This window comes from Helianthus annuus, chromosome 8 (genome assembly GCF_002127325.2).
Source record: "Helianthus annuus cultivar XRQ/B chromosome 8, HanXRQr2.0-SUNRISE, whole genome shotgun sequence".
NCBI lineage: Eukaryota > Viridiplantae > Streptophyta > Magnoliopsida > Asterales > Asteraceae > Helianthus > Helianthus annuus.
This window is the reverse complement of record NC_035440.2, coordinates 151,022,114-151,039,330: the sequence shown is the minus strand read 5'-3', so window position 1 is coordinate 151,039,330 and position 17,217 is coordinate 151,022,114. Positions and strand designations below refer to the sequence as shown.

The window sequence follows — 17,217 nt, the reverse complement described above, 5'->3', positions numbered from 1 at the left end:
TTCTGGGTAGTTTCGATATCGTCATTGGTATGGATTGGTTATCTCAACAACAAGCAGAGATCCTATGCAAGGAGAAGATTGTCCGTATTCCCCGTTCTGGTAGTGAACCTCTCGAGGTCCAAGGCGACAAGAGTGGTGCCGTGGTTGGCATCATCTCCTTCCTGAAGGCCCAGAAATGTTTACGAAAGGGCCACACTGCCATTTTGGCACTTGTTACTGACGCATCAACAAAAGAGAAGAGAGTAGAGGATATCCCAGTTGTACGCGATTTTCCTCAAGTGTTTCCTGAAGATTTACCTGGGCTACCGCCTCATCGCCAGGTCGAATTCCAAATCGAGCTAGCTCCTGGAGCAGCACCCATAGCTCGAGCACCATATCGTTTAGCCCCATTAGAACTGGAAGAACTGTCCAAGCAACTAAAAGAACTCTTGGAAAAGGGTTTCATTCGTCCTAGCTCTTCGCCTTGGGGAGCTCCAGTGCTATTTGTGAAAAAGAAAGACGGTACCTTCAGCATGTGCATCGATTCCCGGGAGCTTAACAAGGTGACCGTGAAGAATCGCTATCCTCTTCCACGCATCGACGACCTGTTCGACCAATTGCAAGGGTCGAGCTATTATTCGAAGATAGATCTGAGGTCAGGCTACCATCAACTGAGAGTCCGGGATGAGGACGTTTCCAAAACAGCATTTAGAACTCGCTACGGCCACTACGAGTTTCTAGTTATGCCATTCGGGTTAACAAACGCGCCTGCGGTCTTCATGGATCTTATGAATAGAGTATGCAAGCCTTACCTAGACAAGTTTGTCATTGTTTTCATCGAAGACATCCTGATCTATTCTAAGAGTCAGGAGGAACACGAGCAACATTTACGACTCATATTGAAACTCCTTCGAACAGAACAGTTATATGCCAAGTTTTCGAAATGCGACTTCTGGCTTCGTGAAGTCCATTTCCTCGGCCATGTGGTAAACAAGGATGGGATTCACGTTGATCCATCCAAGGTAGATTCGATTAAAAACTGGCCCGCACCTCGCACACCAACGGAAATACGCCAATTCCTGGGTTTGGCAGGGTACTAAAGAAGGTTTATCAAAGACTTCTCGAAGATTGCGCAGCCGCTTACACTACTGACACAGAAGGGTGTCACCTACCGTTGGGGTAGTACACAGGAAACAGTTTTTCAGCACTTAAAAGATAGGCTCTGCAACGCGCCTATTCTTTCATTGCCAGAGGGCACAGACGATTTCATGGTCTATTGCGACGCACCTATTCAAGGTCTTGGATGTGTGTTAATGCTACGTGACAAGGTCATTGCTTACGCGTCACGTCAACTTAAGGTTCATGAACGGAACTATACTATGCACGATTTAGAGCTGGGAGCTGTTGTTTTCACGCTTAAGATATGGAGACATTACCTATACGGTACCAAGTGCACTATCTATACCGATCATAGGAGTCTCGAGCATATCTTCAAGCAGAAGGAATTGAACATGCGTCAATGACGATGGGTCGAACTTTTGAACGATTACGAATGTGCCATCAAGTACCATCCAGGCAAAGCTAATGTTGTGGCTGACGCCCTAAGTCGAAAAGACACTACGCCTAGACGCGTACGAGCATTACAACTTACCATTCAGTCCAGTCTTCCAGCACATATACGAGAGGCTCAAGTAGAAGCATTGAAACCAGCAAACGTCAGGGCTGAAGCCCTACGCGGCTCAAGGCAATGGTTAGAACAAAAGGAAGACGGCGCCTACTACGTAACAGGACGCATCTGGGTCCCACTTTATGGCAATCTACGCGAGCTTGTAATGGATGAAGCACATAAGTCTCGCTACTCGGTACATCCAGGTTCGGATAAAATGTACCACGATCTCAGAACTACGTATTGGTGGCCTAGCATGAAAGCTCACATCGCAACTTACGTTAGCAAGTGTTTGACTTGTGCGAGAGTTAAGACGGAGTATCAGAAACCATCAGGCCTACTCCAGCAACCAAAGATACCACAATGGAAATGGGAGGAAATTTCCATGGATTTTGTCACTGGCCTGCCTAGATCTCAACGTGGGAATGATACTATTTGGGTGATCGTGAATCGACTCACGAAGTCTGCACACTTTTTGGCTATCAAGGAAACAGACAAGTTCTCTACCTTGGCAGACGTTTACTTAAAGGAAGTGGTTTCGAGGCACGGCGTGCCCACCTCCATTATTTCCGATCGTGATGCACGTTTAACTTCTGAACTGTGGCAAGCAATGCACAAATCATTTGGCTCACGTTTAGACATGAGCACAGCTTATCATCCTCAGACGGATGAGCAGTCTGAGCGCACTATTCAAACTCTTGAAGACATGCTTAGGGCATGTGTGATTGATTTCGGCAACAGCTGGGAAAAACATCTCCCGTTAGTGGAGTTTTCATATAACAACAGTTACCACACCAGCATTCAAGCCGCTCCATTCGAGGCATTGTACGGGCGTAAATGCCGATCACCTCTCTGTTGGGCAGAGGTGGGCGATAGTCAGATCATAGGTCCAGAACTTGTAGTTGATGCTACTGAACGGATTGCACAGATACGACAACGCATGGCGGCAGCTCGTGACCGTCAGAAAAGCTACGCCGATAAGCGCAGGAAACCACTCGAGTTCCAGGTTGGGGACCGAGTGCTACTCAAAGTGTCACCCTGGAAGGGTGTAGTTCGTTTTGGTAAACGAGGAAAGCTCAATCCGCGGTATGTTGGACCGTTTGAAATCATAGAAAGAATAGGCAAAGTGGCCTACAAACTGAACCTACCAGCAGAACTCGGTGGAGTTCACAATGTTTTTCACGTGTCAAATCTGAAGAAATGTCTGTCAGATGAGACCCTCATAGTTCCTCTGAAGGAGCTCACTATCGACGAACAATTGCGATTTGTCGAGGAACCAGTCGAAATCACGGACCGGGATGTTAAGGTCCTCAAACACACCAGGATTGTCACACCCCCAAACTACCACACGCGGAATCACCGCGGGGCGTGTGACGTACCAGGATCCAAGCCACCAATCACACTGAACTCATAGGTATATTTAAATAAAACTTTTATTTGCTATCATTAAGTGTTGCAACGTTACAAATAATTCACAATACATAGCGGAAGCATAATTCGTTTGTTAAGTATTTATAAACCACATGTGAAAACCACTAGTCTTGTGTTGCGATTCCACGTAACTCGACCCATGACCACTCCAGCCTCCCAGACAGCAAGTTCCAATAATATACACCTAAAGACCTACAAGGCATGTAACAACGAATCAACAACAAAGTTGAGCGAGTTCACAGTTGGTGTTCATTTTAAAGTTGTTCAAAAAACCATAAGTTCATTCGTAAACCATGAGTTAACCAAGTCCTTGTTTCCCAAACCATAACCATAACCAGTGGGGGCTACCCCATGTGAACCACTAGACTAGTTATATATATTGGCGTCCTTCCCAACCGAGGACGAAGGTACGTATTCTACCCATCCGAGAATACGCAGGTTAAATGTAGTCATCCTTCCCAACCCGAGGACGGAGGTACGTATTCTTCCCAATCCGAGAATACGCAGGTTTAGTGTAGGCGTCCTTCCCAATCCGAGGACGGAGGTATGTATTCTACCCAACCGAGAATACGCAGGTTGAATGTTGGCGTCCTTCCCAATCCGAGGACGGAGGTACGTATTCTTCCTAATCCGAGAATATGCAGCTTTAGTGTAGGCGTCCTTCCCAACCTGAGGACGGAGGTACGTATTCTTCCCAATCCGAGAATACGCAGGATTAAATGTAGTCTATTAGTGGTTAATATACATGTTTCATCTTAGCCTCTTAATCCCATTCCCAACCCACCGGGAATCCCATGCCTTAAGAGTGTGAACTCACCTTTGCTTTGCTCGGTAGGTAAAGCATTTTACTTGTGTTATGTTGGTCAACCGTATCCTATTATGGTTATTAATATTGATTAGGTTCATTTTCAAGTAATCACGTACTAACCACACGTATCTCATACAAAGTCAACGCATACTCATACAAATCACATGGCTAGGTACCTGCTACTGGGACTTCTCGCCGTCACAATCCCCCCTCACCGGCACCTCTGATTTGTCGGAGAACCACCGCTAACATCATTGTCACACCCCGAAATTATCAGAGCATGGCGTGACTGGACCGGTATCTTCATTGCACAGCGGAAGCAATTAGCTAAGACTTCTAGAAAATGAACGCCGCTAAGTACTTGAATTCCCATGGGTTCTCCTATTCCAACCGTTCCATAGTTTTGAAAATGCAACCTGAGAAAGAACATGCGAAAAAGTCAACATAAAGTTGAGCGAGTTCATAGTTTGTTTTGAAAAGATTTAAAATAAATATTTTTGTTTACCGGTTTAAAAGTAGTTGAGAAAATATAGAAAAATCATTTTCTCGGCATGATATATAAAAGTTGTGAGTCTAACCCACGAGAGTCTTTGTAAGCAGGACTAACACGTCCTCTTATTTGTAAATAAGTTGAAAGCGTTGTCAAGGTTTGTAAATACATGTATTATGAGTTTGCGTCAAATGAATATTAAAAAAAAACATTTGAAAGTTATAGTGTTGTAAGTTGGTATGTAAAGCGTCTATGAACATGTTGATCATTAATGTTTCGCGAGGACATTAATATATGCGACGACATAGGAGGTACTCAACCCGCGTAGGCAATTTTTAGTGTCGAATCACCTCGACTGGGACACAACAGCACTCTAAGTGGTCACCCATGGACCGTGAGTGGGGCTCGCCCGTACCCATTAGATCTAACCTTTGTTCCTTGGTCCTCAAAAGGATTAATGGCACCTCAGTTGCAGCCTATGCTCACATGATCTAAGAGTTCATTCCATAACTTAATCATACCTAAGTTTGACATGTATTTCCCCCGAAAGTTGTAAACCAAAACGTTGAAAGAAAAGGGGAACAAGATCTCACTGAGTTGTCTCGTTTCTCGTACGCAGGCCAACCCAGTCCCATTGTTGTAACTAGGACATTCTCGTCACTAGTCATGAAAATCATGCATGTTTTGTAGAACCGGTATGTTTAGTATAAATCGTTCGTAAACCATTCAAGTTCGTTGAAAATCATTTGCAACATGGTTTATAAATATGTGTTTTCGTTCATCAAAATAGTGTTTGCTTTTGCAAAAACTTGCATGTCTTTCCACCCCCGAAAACATTTATAAAAAAAAAGTGTAAAACAGTAAAAAGTGGGGGTTATGAACTCACCTTGACATTCCTGTGCAAACCTAGCTTAACGTGATTCCGTGATGTCATTCCAAGAACGTGAAGTAACTAGCGTGCAACTACGACATTCCTACGAAGGAATACTTATGAGTTTTCTAATAAAACAACGTAGTTAACTACGTGTCCGAGCTCTACCGCGTCGTTAATAAAACGACTCTATTGTAGTGTTATCTTGACTTAGATTCACCAATCTATGGTTGTTTGATCCCGTTTATAATCGGGATAAAACTAAGTCGTGAAATAAGTTGGTTCCCGAAGGGTGTAGTATGTATAGGTTTATATATACATATATAGGAGTAATAATATTAATGAAGCCGTATTAATCTTTACAAATAGAAGGCGTAGATGAATATTAGTTTGTATCCGAATGTCGTATATGCTTCAGTAATATACCGTTGTAGTTTTCGTAGGACGTAAATAATTAATTAAATATATACATATATATATATATATACATATAGACACAAGCTTGTTGTTATCGAATCGAATCGCTTATTAGTACCATTTGTTATAATCTTACGACAATGTGTCGTACTTCGGGTAAACGTTCTAAATAAATATAAATAATTACATTTATTTTATAAAAGTATACGAATCACGACGTTTGAAACAATCCAAAATATATACATCTATATATATTTACCATATCTTATGGAGACATAACATAGTATATATGTTCAGATTCTATTTATATATTGTTTCAAAAGCATGCATGAATATATATGCAGTACTTATATAAACTTTATCAAAGTTTATTATAAAATAAAGTTGTAATTTAGGTCTTAATGTAAGACCATGAGTATACAAACATATATACAGAACTATATTGTGAAATAAATTATTGTCGAAAACCTTTCAAAGTAAAGAGAAAATATGGTACAAGTATCCGAGTTTTGTTAACTTATAACGTCATCGAAATAAGTATGCCTTTATATTTATTTTATAGGAAAGATTCGGATTTCGATAAGTGTCGTTTAGACAATATAATTATGTTCGTATTTCAGATTTTAACAAAATCGGGCAGAGTTTCCTCTGTTTTTCGAATAACCTCGACAATCAAAGTTGTCGTATTTGTCAAACTCCACAATAATTCAATCAATGTAATCAAATATAAAACTTTCGTCGCGTAATAAACTATCGACTAAATATAAAATCTTGTAACGAAATGTCGGTTCGAGCTCGGTCGCGTATAACTATACTAAAAATATAAACTAATTTCTGCGTCACTAAAACTTTACCGCGTCTCGAGTTGACTGAGTTTGACCTCAGTTGACCGAGTCAATCAGAACTGTTGACCGTTGTTGACTTATGTTGACCCGAACCTGAATCGAAAATAAGAGGTCAGAACCGAGTAAAATCTGAAGTATGTTTTACTCAGATTCGAAACGTAACCAAACCTGAACCGAACCAAGTTAACTCGTCTGACCCGAGTTGACTCACCGACCGAGTTGACTCGAACAGGAGTCGAGTTGACCCGAACCCGCGTTGACTGACTTGTTGACCCGGACCGTACTACCCTTACTCGAACCGACATCAAAACTGAACGCATTCGAATCATGGTCTGACTTGCACTAATCTGACCCGAAGCTGAGCATAACTCGAACCCGATACGTCACTTAAAGAACCCGAAATCTGCATCAGATCTGACCCGAAATTACCGCCTCTCTATCGTCGCCGGCTGGAGGCCGCCAGCCGTCATCATCATCATCATCGATATCAGCGACGGAGATCGCCGTCGTCGGAGACCCCCGCCGCTCGTCTGCCTCTCTCTCCGTTCTCTGCTCTTTCTCTCTTTCCGTCTCTATCCTCGTCGTCTAGCACCACCCACCACAGCTCCGCCGCCTGTGGTGGTGGGGTTGTTGCTGTTCAAGTCCGCTGCCACCAAAAATGGTGGTGGCTGGCCGATAATCGAGAAGAACAGGGGGTGTTGGGGGTTTACATGGTGCAGGTGGAGTGGTGGGAGCTCGCTGGAGCATGATTCCGGTCACCGGATATAATGTCGAGAGAGAGAGAGAGGAAGCAAATGTCGGCTGGAAGGTTGTTTGGTTAGGGTTTGTTTCTCAAAAATGCAGGAGGAGGGGTAGAAGACTTATATATTTAGGTTTTTAAATTTGGGTTGGGCCCAGGGCCCGTTAGTGCTTTCAGTGGCCCAAAGATATTTCTATGGCCCGTTTACGTTCTCGAATTTCGTATAACGCCACAAAATATTTAACGAGAGCTGGTAACTCTAAAAGTTATGTCGGTAATCGTTTATCAGACTCGTATGTTTGTCGGTGCGCTAAATTGCGTAAAATGTTCGAGTGTCGGTTCTAATCCGTTTTCGATCCGTTTTCAACTACGGGTAATAAAATTTAAAAACGAAGCTAAATATATCATAATATATTAATATCGAGACGGAAATTCGAGTCAGGTGCTTCGTTTCGTCGTTGAATGTCGGTGCGTTACTGTTTCCGCGTTTTTCTTTCACGTTTGCGCTTTGTGTCGTTCGAAAGGATAATATTTTCGCAAATCACATCGTATGTATAAGTTATACATATAAACTTCGTATTTGTCAGCGTTTTCAGTATTTTGTTCGGTTTCTGTTCTTTATCGTTTATCGCTCAGCATATTTCCAAGAAATCACCATACGCGCATTGTAACGTCAGATAAGCGTTCCTAGGCATTCCAGAAGCCTAATTAAGTTAATTCGTGCCTTAAACACTATTTATTATCGCCTTAAACGTTCGTTAATCGCGTAATTAGGAGCCGTTAATTACCGGTTGTCACATTCTCCCCCTGTTGCAGAAATTTCGTCCTCGAAATTTAGTCTATGTTATCTCCTCAGGGTTGTGTCACTCCTAGGTAAGTTCGGATAATACAAAAGTGAATGACCGCGTAATCGAATCAAAACTGATTCAGATTTGGTGAGTGTAAAGACATTTTGCATCGGTAGGAACCCAACGGTTCAACTGAGTTTGTTCTAGAAATCGATGTCAAGTGAACGAGATGTTGTGATACTATCACCAATGTGACTAGCTTTACCAGATTCAACAAAAGAGGAAATTCAACCAATGGAATTCCAAATGAACGTTCACAAACTGCAATCAATTTTTGAAACAACAGAATATAATACCAATGGAATCTAGCGTTGGTTGTTGTATATGTGAAACTCGAATTCAACAAACTCAAATAAGTAGAATCGTAAAAATGATTTATCAACTCTTGAACCATTAAATGAATAAAATCAACGTGTTGCAAGGATACACCGAAATGAAATACAATCGAACCTGGTGTATCATCGTCTTAATACATAGTTGCATTAAGACTATTTAAATGATGTGTCAAACGAAAAGCATAGATAGTTACGCATGAAACGGCTGATCGTGATTAGCACAAGCTACAAGTTTATACCGACACCACAAGGTGTCGTAGTAAATGAAACAATTCAATAATAGCGGTGATCAAACAAGTATCACTGTGTTTGAAATCGAATGAAAGGTTTAACGAAGTAATTACGAATAGTTGCTCCAAACAAATTACATAGGATTTTCAATTGAAAATGAAACAAATAAATAATGTTTTCGAGCGAAGATGAAAAGCAATAAATATCACAAAATGTTCGCTCAATGGTGAAAGAACCGTTAAGAGGTACACCGAAATATGACATGAACTTGTGTACCATTATCTTAATACACGATTGTATTAAGACTGCTTTAATATGACAATTAACAAAACGGATTTAATATAAATAAACAAATAAATAATTAATTAAATCCGTACATGATGTGTGCAAACGAGATTAGCGCAAGCTTCAAATTTGTGAGAACGTCACCACAAGGTGATCGTGATCAAGGAAACGATTCAATGAAGTCGAAGACCAAACAAGCATGTTATGTTTCAAAGCAATTGAAGTGCTTGTTAGGATTGTTTCAAATATGATGGCCTCAATCCATCATATGGAATCTTGAATCGAATATATATTGTGAGCAAGTTCAAACAATTGAACTTGATTTAGTCACATTACAACAAGGGATGCATGTATCAACACGAAAATTTTTGACATGGTTACAACGAAAAACCATGTATGTAGCTTGAAAAGGAAAAGAGTTTCAACAAGTTTCGTTGACTCGATATCAAGGAGTCAACACTTTGCAACAATGAAATCATCCAAATCACAATGCAATAATCGACATAGCAAAACAATATTGAACGTTGATAAAGCAACAATTTCGAGTGAAGCCACATGTGTAACAAACAATGCATGCAGAACATATGAATTTATCAAGAAATAAAGCAATTGAGTGTTCGCTAACATGGAAGAAAATCTTCGTGGTGCAACGACCACGAGGGGGAGTAGGGATGTAAAAATCTACTCACTGTATACAAATAGTCGAAATTTCAACAAAAGAAATTTAAGAACTTTACCTGGAAGTTCGTGTGATAACCGGTTGTTAGATGACATTACCATGGAATGTCAAACATAGCGTAGTCGCCATTTAGGGAGTGATGTGAAGACTTGTAGTTTCCGTTGCGATGCCAATAATCATGATTTCCATTAGTTTGCGAAGCCCTCGCTTGAACGTACCCTGGCGTAATTTGTGTCGCTTGCAAAATCACGTGGCTCATTGCCGCATTTCGATCAGTAGCTCTCCCGCTAACGGGATTAGCATCATTGTTGTCGTGACTAATCATGTTTTCCAAAGCCTTGCCTCGAAAGTCGTGTGTGATGTACTTCGACGTCCACTAACGTGTAATTTAAGTTTCACGCATAGTTGCGCAACAGCGTTTCGTTCCACGTAGGTTACCTGCTCGGGGAACTAAAATAGCATAGACAATATAGATGATGTTTGACCGAGTGGTTAGTCACGGTTTCTAAATGAGGACCTTTAATGAGTTTCGACATAAATTTTCCAAAGGTCCTAAATGCATGTTATCCAAAACTCTTAAAGTTTTGCTTGGTGCATGAATCTGTTTCGTGAAAGTGTATCAACACAACACTTGTGCATGTTTAAAATCAAAACAATTGGCTCATTATTTTTGGCAACGGTTGGAACCCATATCCGAGTCTTAGGCATTCTGTATGTATTCAAGTCTTGATATCTAAGTCCCCAGAGGATAGTGAGGTTAAAGCCTAGGTATCTCTATAGAAACCTAATTCGCTGAAACCTATAGCTCTGATACCAATCTGTCACACCCCGAAATTATCAGAGCATGGCGTGACTGGACCGGTATCTTCATTGCACAGCGGAAGCAATTAGCTAAGACTTCTAGAAAATGAACGCCGCTAAGTACTTGAATTCCCATGGGTTCTCCTATTCCAACCGTTCCATAGTTTTGAAAATGCAACCTGAGAAAGAACATGCGAAAAAGTCAACATAAAGTTGAGCGAGTTCATAGTTTGTTTTGAAAAGATTTAAAATAAATATTTTTGTTTACCGGTTTAAAAGTAGTTGAGAAAATATAGAAAAATCATTTTCTCGGCATGATATATAAAAGTTGTGAGTCTAACCCACGAGAGTCTTTGTAAGCAGGACTAACACGTCCTCTTATTTGTAAATAAGTTGAAAGCGTTGTCAAGGTTTGTAAATACATGTATTATGAGTTTGCGTCAAATGAATATTAAAAAAAAACATTTGAAAGTTATAGTGTTGTAAGTTGGTATGTAAAGCGTCTATGAACATGTTGATCATTAATGTTTCGCGAGGACATTAATATATGCGACGACATAGGAGGTACTCAACCCGCGTAGGCAATTTTTAGTGTCGAATCACCTCGACTGGGACACAACAGCACTCTAAGTGGTCACCCATGGACCGTGAGTGGGGCTCGCCCGTACCCATTAGATCTAACCTTTGTTCCTTGGTCCTCAAAAGGATTAATGGCACCTCAGTTGCAGCCTATGCTCACATGATCTAAGAGTTCATTCCATAACTTAATCATACCTAAGTTTGACATGTATTTCCCCCGAAAGTTGTAAACCAAAACGTTGAAAGAAAAGGGGAACAAGATCTCACTGAGTTGTCTCGTTTCTCGTACGCAGGCCAACCCAGTCCCATTGTTGTAACTAGGACATTCTCGTCACTAGTCATGAAAATCATGCATGTTTTGTAGAACCGGTATGTTTAGTATAAATCGTTCGTAAACCATTCAAGTTCGTTGAAAATCATTTGCAACATGGTTTATAAATATGTGTTTTCGTTCATCAAAATAGTGTTTGCTTTTGCAAAAACTTGCATGTCTTTCCACCCCCGAAAACATTTATAAAAAAAAAGTGTAAAACAGTAAAAAGTGGGGGTTATGAACTCACCTTGACATTCCTGTGCAAACCTAGCTTAACGTGATTCCGTGATGTCATTCCAAGAACGTGAAGTAACTAGCGTGCAACTACGACATTCCTACGAAGGAATACTTATGAGTTTTCTAATAAAACAACGTAGTTAACTACGTGTCCGAGCTCTACCGCGTCGTTAATAAAACGACTCTATTGTAGTGTTATCTTGACTTAGATTCACCAATCTATGGTTGTTTGATCCCGTTTATAATCGGGATAAAACTAAGTCGTGAAATAAGTTGGTTCCCGAAGGGTGTAGTATGTATAGGTTTATATATACATATATAGGAGTAATAATATTAATGAAGCCGTATTAATCTTTACAAATAGAAGGCGTAGATGAATATTAGTTTGTATCCGAATGTCGTATATGCTTCAGTAATATACCGTTGTAGTTTTCGTAGGACGTAAATAATTAATTAAATATATACATATATATATATATATACATATAGACACAAGCTTGTTGTTATCGAATCGAATCGCTTATTAGTACCATTTGTTATAATCTTACGACAATGTGTCGTACTTCGGGTAAACGTTCTAAATAAATATAAATAATTACATTTATTTTATAAAAGTATACGAATCACGACGTTTGAAACAATCCAAAATATATACATCTATATATATTTACCATATCTTATGGAGACATAACATAGTATATATGTTCAGATTCTATTTATATATTGTTTCAAAAGCATGCATGAATATATATGCAGTACTTATATAAACTTTATCAAAGTTTATTATAAAATAAAGTTGTAATTTAGGTCTTAATGTAAGACCATGAGTATACAAACATATATACAGAACTATATTGTGAAATAAATTATTGTCGAAAACCTTTCAAAGTAAAGAGAAAATATGGTACAAGTATCCGAGTTTTGTTAACTTATAACGTCATCGAAATAAGTATGCCTTTATATTTATTTTATAGGAAAGATTCGGATTTCGATAAGTGTCGTTTAGACAATATAATTATGTTCGTATTTCAGATTTTAACAAAATCGGGCAGAGTTTCCTCTGTTTTTCGAATAACCTCGACAATCAAAGTTGTCGTATTTGTCAAACTCCACAATAATTCAATCAATGTAATCAAATATAAAACTTTCGTCGCGTAATAAACTATCGACTAAATATAAAATCTTGTAACGAAATGTCGGTTCGAGCTCGGTCGCGTATAACTATACTAAAAATATAAACTAATTTCTGCGTCACTAAAACTTTACCGCGTCTCGAGTTGACTGAGTTTGACCTCAGTTGACCGAGTCAATCAGAACTGTTGACCGTTGTTGACTTATGTTGACCCGAACCTGAATCGAAAATAAGAGGTCAGAACCGAGTAAAATCTGAAGTATGTTTTACTCAGATTCGAAACGTAACCAAACCTGAACCGAACCAAGTTAACTCGTCTGACCCGAGTTGACTCACCGACCGAGTTGACTCGAACAGGAGTCGAGTTGACCCGAACCCGCGTTGACTGACTTGTTGACCCGGACCGTACTACCCTTACTCGAACCGACATCAAAACTGAACGCATTCGAATCATGGTCTGACTTGCACTAATCTGACCCGAAGCTGAGCATAACTCGAACCCGATACGTCACTTAAAGAACCCGAAATCTGCATCAGATCTGACCCGAAATTACCGCCTCTCTATCGTCGCCGGCTGGAGGCCGCCAGCCGTCATCATCATCATCATCGATATCAGCGACGGAGATCGCCGTCGTCGGAGACCCCCGCCGCTCGTCTGCCTCTCTCTCCGTTCTCTGCTCTTTCTCTCTTTCCGTCTCTATCCTCGTCGTCTAGCACCACCCACCACAGCTCCGCCGCCTGTGGTGGTGGGGTTGTTGCTGTTCAAGTCCGCTGCCACCAAAAATGGTGGTGGCTGGCCGATAATCGAGAAGAACAGGGGGTGTTGGGGGTTTACATGGTGCAGGTGGAGTGGTGGGAGCTCGCTGGAGCATGATTCCGGTCACCGGATATAATGTCGAGAGAGAGAGAGAGGAAGCAAATGTCGGCTGGAAGGTTGTTTGGTTAGGGTTTGTTTCTCAAAAATGCAGGAGGAGGGGTAGAAGACTTATATATTTAGGTTTTTAAATTTGGGTTGGGCCCAGGGCCCGTTAGTGCTTTCAGTGGCCCAAAGATATTTCTATGGCCCGTTTACGTTCTCGAATTTCGTATAACGCCACAAAATATTTAACGAGAGCTGGTAACTCTAAAAGTTATGTCGGTAATCGTTTATCAGACTCGTATGTTTGTCGGTGCGCTAAATTGCGTAAAATGTTCGAGTGTCGGTTCTAATCCGTTTTCGATCCGTTTTCAACTACGGGTAATAAAATTTAAAAACGAAGCTAAATATATCATAATATATTAATATCGAGACGGAAATTCGAGTCAGGTGCTTCGTTTCGTCGTTGAATGTCGGTGCGTTACTGTTTCCGCGTTTTTCTTTCACGTTTGCGCTTTGTGTCGTTCGAAAGGATAATATTTTCGCAAATCACATCGTATGTATAAGTTATACATATAAACTTCGTATTTGTCAGCGTTTTCAGTATTTTGTTCGGTTTCTGTTCTTTATCGTTTATCGCTCAGCATATTTCCAAGAAATCACCATACGCGCATTGTAACGTCAGATAAGCGTTCCTAGGCATTCCAGAAGCCTAATTAAGTTAATTCGTGCCTTAAACACTATTTATTATCGCCTTAAACGTTCGTTAATCGCGTAATTAGGAGCCGTTAATTACCGGTTGTCACAATCATCGCCGGTCAGTCGTCCTCATCAGCTACAACGATCATCAGCAACATTGTTAGAAAACCCGTCGGGCCGTTTGAACGGACACTACTGCCACTGCAGATGACGACGCTGCCGTCTGCCACTGCCGCAGCTCGCCGAAGTTCAACGTTTTCAGCCGTTGGTCGTCGTCCATTCGTCGCCGAGCCGCTGTGACCTGGTGGTCGGGGTTCACTCGCAGGAACTCCCGAGTTCTAGGAAGACAGGTGTGTGGAAGAAGGAGGGTATGGGGTGTCGGCTGGTTCGTTGACAGGTGAATGGGAGGGTGTGGAATGTGCAAGGAAGAGGGGTGTTATAGGTTTGATACGTCGCCGGCAGCCGGAATCATGGCCGGTGCACCACCGGTTCCAGTCGCCGGATCTCCGCCGTGAAAATAAAAGAACTAGAGGGTGTCGGCTGAGACTTCTTTTGTAGGTTTTTTTTGTTGTTTTTCAAAAGTATTGAGGGGGAATAATAAGTTTATATATTGTAGGGTTTAGGTAGGTTGGGTTGGGCCTAGTGCAAGCGCGCTAGCCCGCAAAATATTATTTATGTGTTAATAAATATACTCGGTTCGGGTTGTCAGTAAAACAACAAGTTTCTCACTTCACAGGTTATTATTATTTAGTAAATGAATAATAGTAATAATAATAATAATAATAATAATAATAATAATAATAATATTAACAATTACGAAAGTTACTAAAATACCCTTTTCTCGGCCCCGGGTTGTCACATTCTCCCCGTGTCACGGGAATTTCTTCTTCGAATGTTTGGCTAAGTCATACGACAGTTTAATAACCCTATTGTTGCACGTTAATACAGATAGTTTTACGAAAGTTCACAAGATGAATCATTTAAGCCAAAGAGCACATAAAGTCACGTATCACGTAAAGTCATATAATTCGCATAACGTGAAATTTCACATAGTTTACACTCGTTTCACATAACAGGGGATATCACGTAACTATTTACTTAAGTATACTGTGTCGTGAGCGTTTGTAAAATTTCTAAGGTACTAGGTCTACTCGAACTCAATTGTAATGCCTAAGTGAATGTATAAGTTTTTTTGGGTAAAGGGTTACCCCGGTGAATGTATAAGTGAATGTATAAGTTGACGGAGCTTGTGTTCACTCTGTGAAGGCCGGGTGTCACATCATCCCCTAGTTGAAAGAATTTTCGTCCCGAAAATTTAAATAACGTGATTCTCAAAATGGTGCTGGAAGTTTGTTCTCACACGACTGGGGATACGTGCGCATCACCTGGTCTCTCCATTCCTGAGTAAACCCTGGGTCACGACGTGAGTTCCAACGAACTCGATCTATAGGTAAGTTACTATGCCTGAGGGTTATGGTCCCACCCGGTCCCTCAACGAAGTGACAAAGTTGAGTTTATTAGCTACCCATCGAAATTATACCAATACCTCTGAAAGTATTTCTCCCCAATCCAGGGATAGTAGTACTCTAATCCAGAAATATAAAACAGTCCCAATCCAGGGATAGTAATGGTTCCCAACACTCGGGTATGTGTACTATTCTAAGAATGTGCGTGTAGTCCCAAGCTAGGGTACTGTATGTATTTCCCAAACCGAGGAAGTAGTGTGTTGTCCTAAACCATGGACACTTGTTTTTAGTAAAAAGGTGTTAACTCACTTTAGGGTGCGCGTTATATCAAAAGTCTTGTGTCGACGACGCGAACTGGTATAGTAGGCAAACAATCACCAAAACCCTCTTAATAATGGTTGGACGTCCTGAGTAACCAGGACTAGTGTACGGTTGTTTCTCATAAGGTTGAGTTCCATTAACTGTAAACGAAGTTGGTGTTGTTTCCAGCTGTGGACAAAATCGGTAGCACATGCCTGCAGCATGTCTTTAGTAGTTTGTTTGGTTTGACCATTCGTTCGTGGGTGTTAAGTAGTGCTGATGCATGATCGTGAGCCGAAGGATTTGTGCATGCCGGACGTGAAATGTAAGTCATATTTAGAGACGATGGGAATTGGCGCCCAGCGCCTAGCAGCTACTTCTTTCAGGTAGATGACTGCAAGTGTAGAAAACTTATCCGTTTCCTTGATGTCTAGAAAGTATGCTGGTTACGTGAGACATTCAACGATCATCCAGATGATATTGTTTCCGTTTCGAGTTGTAACTAGACTAGCGACCAAATCCATGGCAGTCTGTTCTCATTTCCATGTGGGTATTGCTGGTTGCTGATACTTCACCTTGACTTTCCCACCAGTCAATCCTTCATTCACATACCTAACTAGGTGGGCTGTAACATTTGTGCTTGTAATCATTGTGAACAGTTCAGTTATCAATAAAACAATGTTGTTTGATCCCAATGTTTGTTTTGGTTGTGTTTTAAATTTTTCACGTTTTCACTTTTGATCGATTTTAAACTCTACATCGGATTCTGGAGAATTACACGCAAACTAGTGCGTAAACGTACTCAGTTTAATGCGACAAATACTCCGGAAGATCAACATATACTCAACATACCTTAAATAACCTTTACATAACTTAGAAATAAGTTTTGAAGGCTTTGGTATGGCAAAAACAAGTTAATTTGCTTACAGGGACTAAACTTGACAAACTGCGAAAGTATGCCAATTTGAACTGTAACAAACATTTCGAAACATGTACATAAGTTAAACATACCATAAATATCCTTTACATAGCTTAAAAATAGGCTTTGAGGGGTTTGGTATGCTAAAACAAACTTTTGGATCATTCAGGGGCTAAAAGTGTCAAAAAGTGCACAAGTTTGCACTTTCGCGCATAACTTACATTCTGAATACATCCAGACATCCAAAAATTTATGTAAGCATCCTTATATTATGCCTTAGTGTTTGGCATG

At 40.6% G+C, this 17,217-nt stretch overlaps 2 long non-coding RNA genes across 2 annotated transcripts; both read right to left on the bottom strand.

The window, feature by feature from the left end:
- Positions 1-6,498: 6,498 nt before the first annotated feature.
- LOC110874439 lies at positions 6,499-6,731 on the bottom strand. The gene is made up of 2 exons (XR_002555950.2): positions 6,676-6,731; positions 6,499-6,600 (listed from the first exon to the last, which is right to left on the bottom strand). It is a non-coding gene; the product is annotated as an uncharacterized LOC110874439 (long non-coding RNA).
- Positions 6,732-12,802: 6,071 nt separating this feature from the next.
- Positions 12,803-13,035, bottom strand: LOC110874438. The gene is made up of 2 exons (XR_002555949.2): positions 12,980-13,035; positions 12,803-12,904 (listed from the first exon to the last, which is right to left on the bottom strand). It is a non-coding gene; the product is annotated as an uncharacterized LOC110874438 (long non-coding RNA).
- Between the last annotated feature and the right edge of the window lie 4,182 nt (positions 13,036-17,217).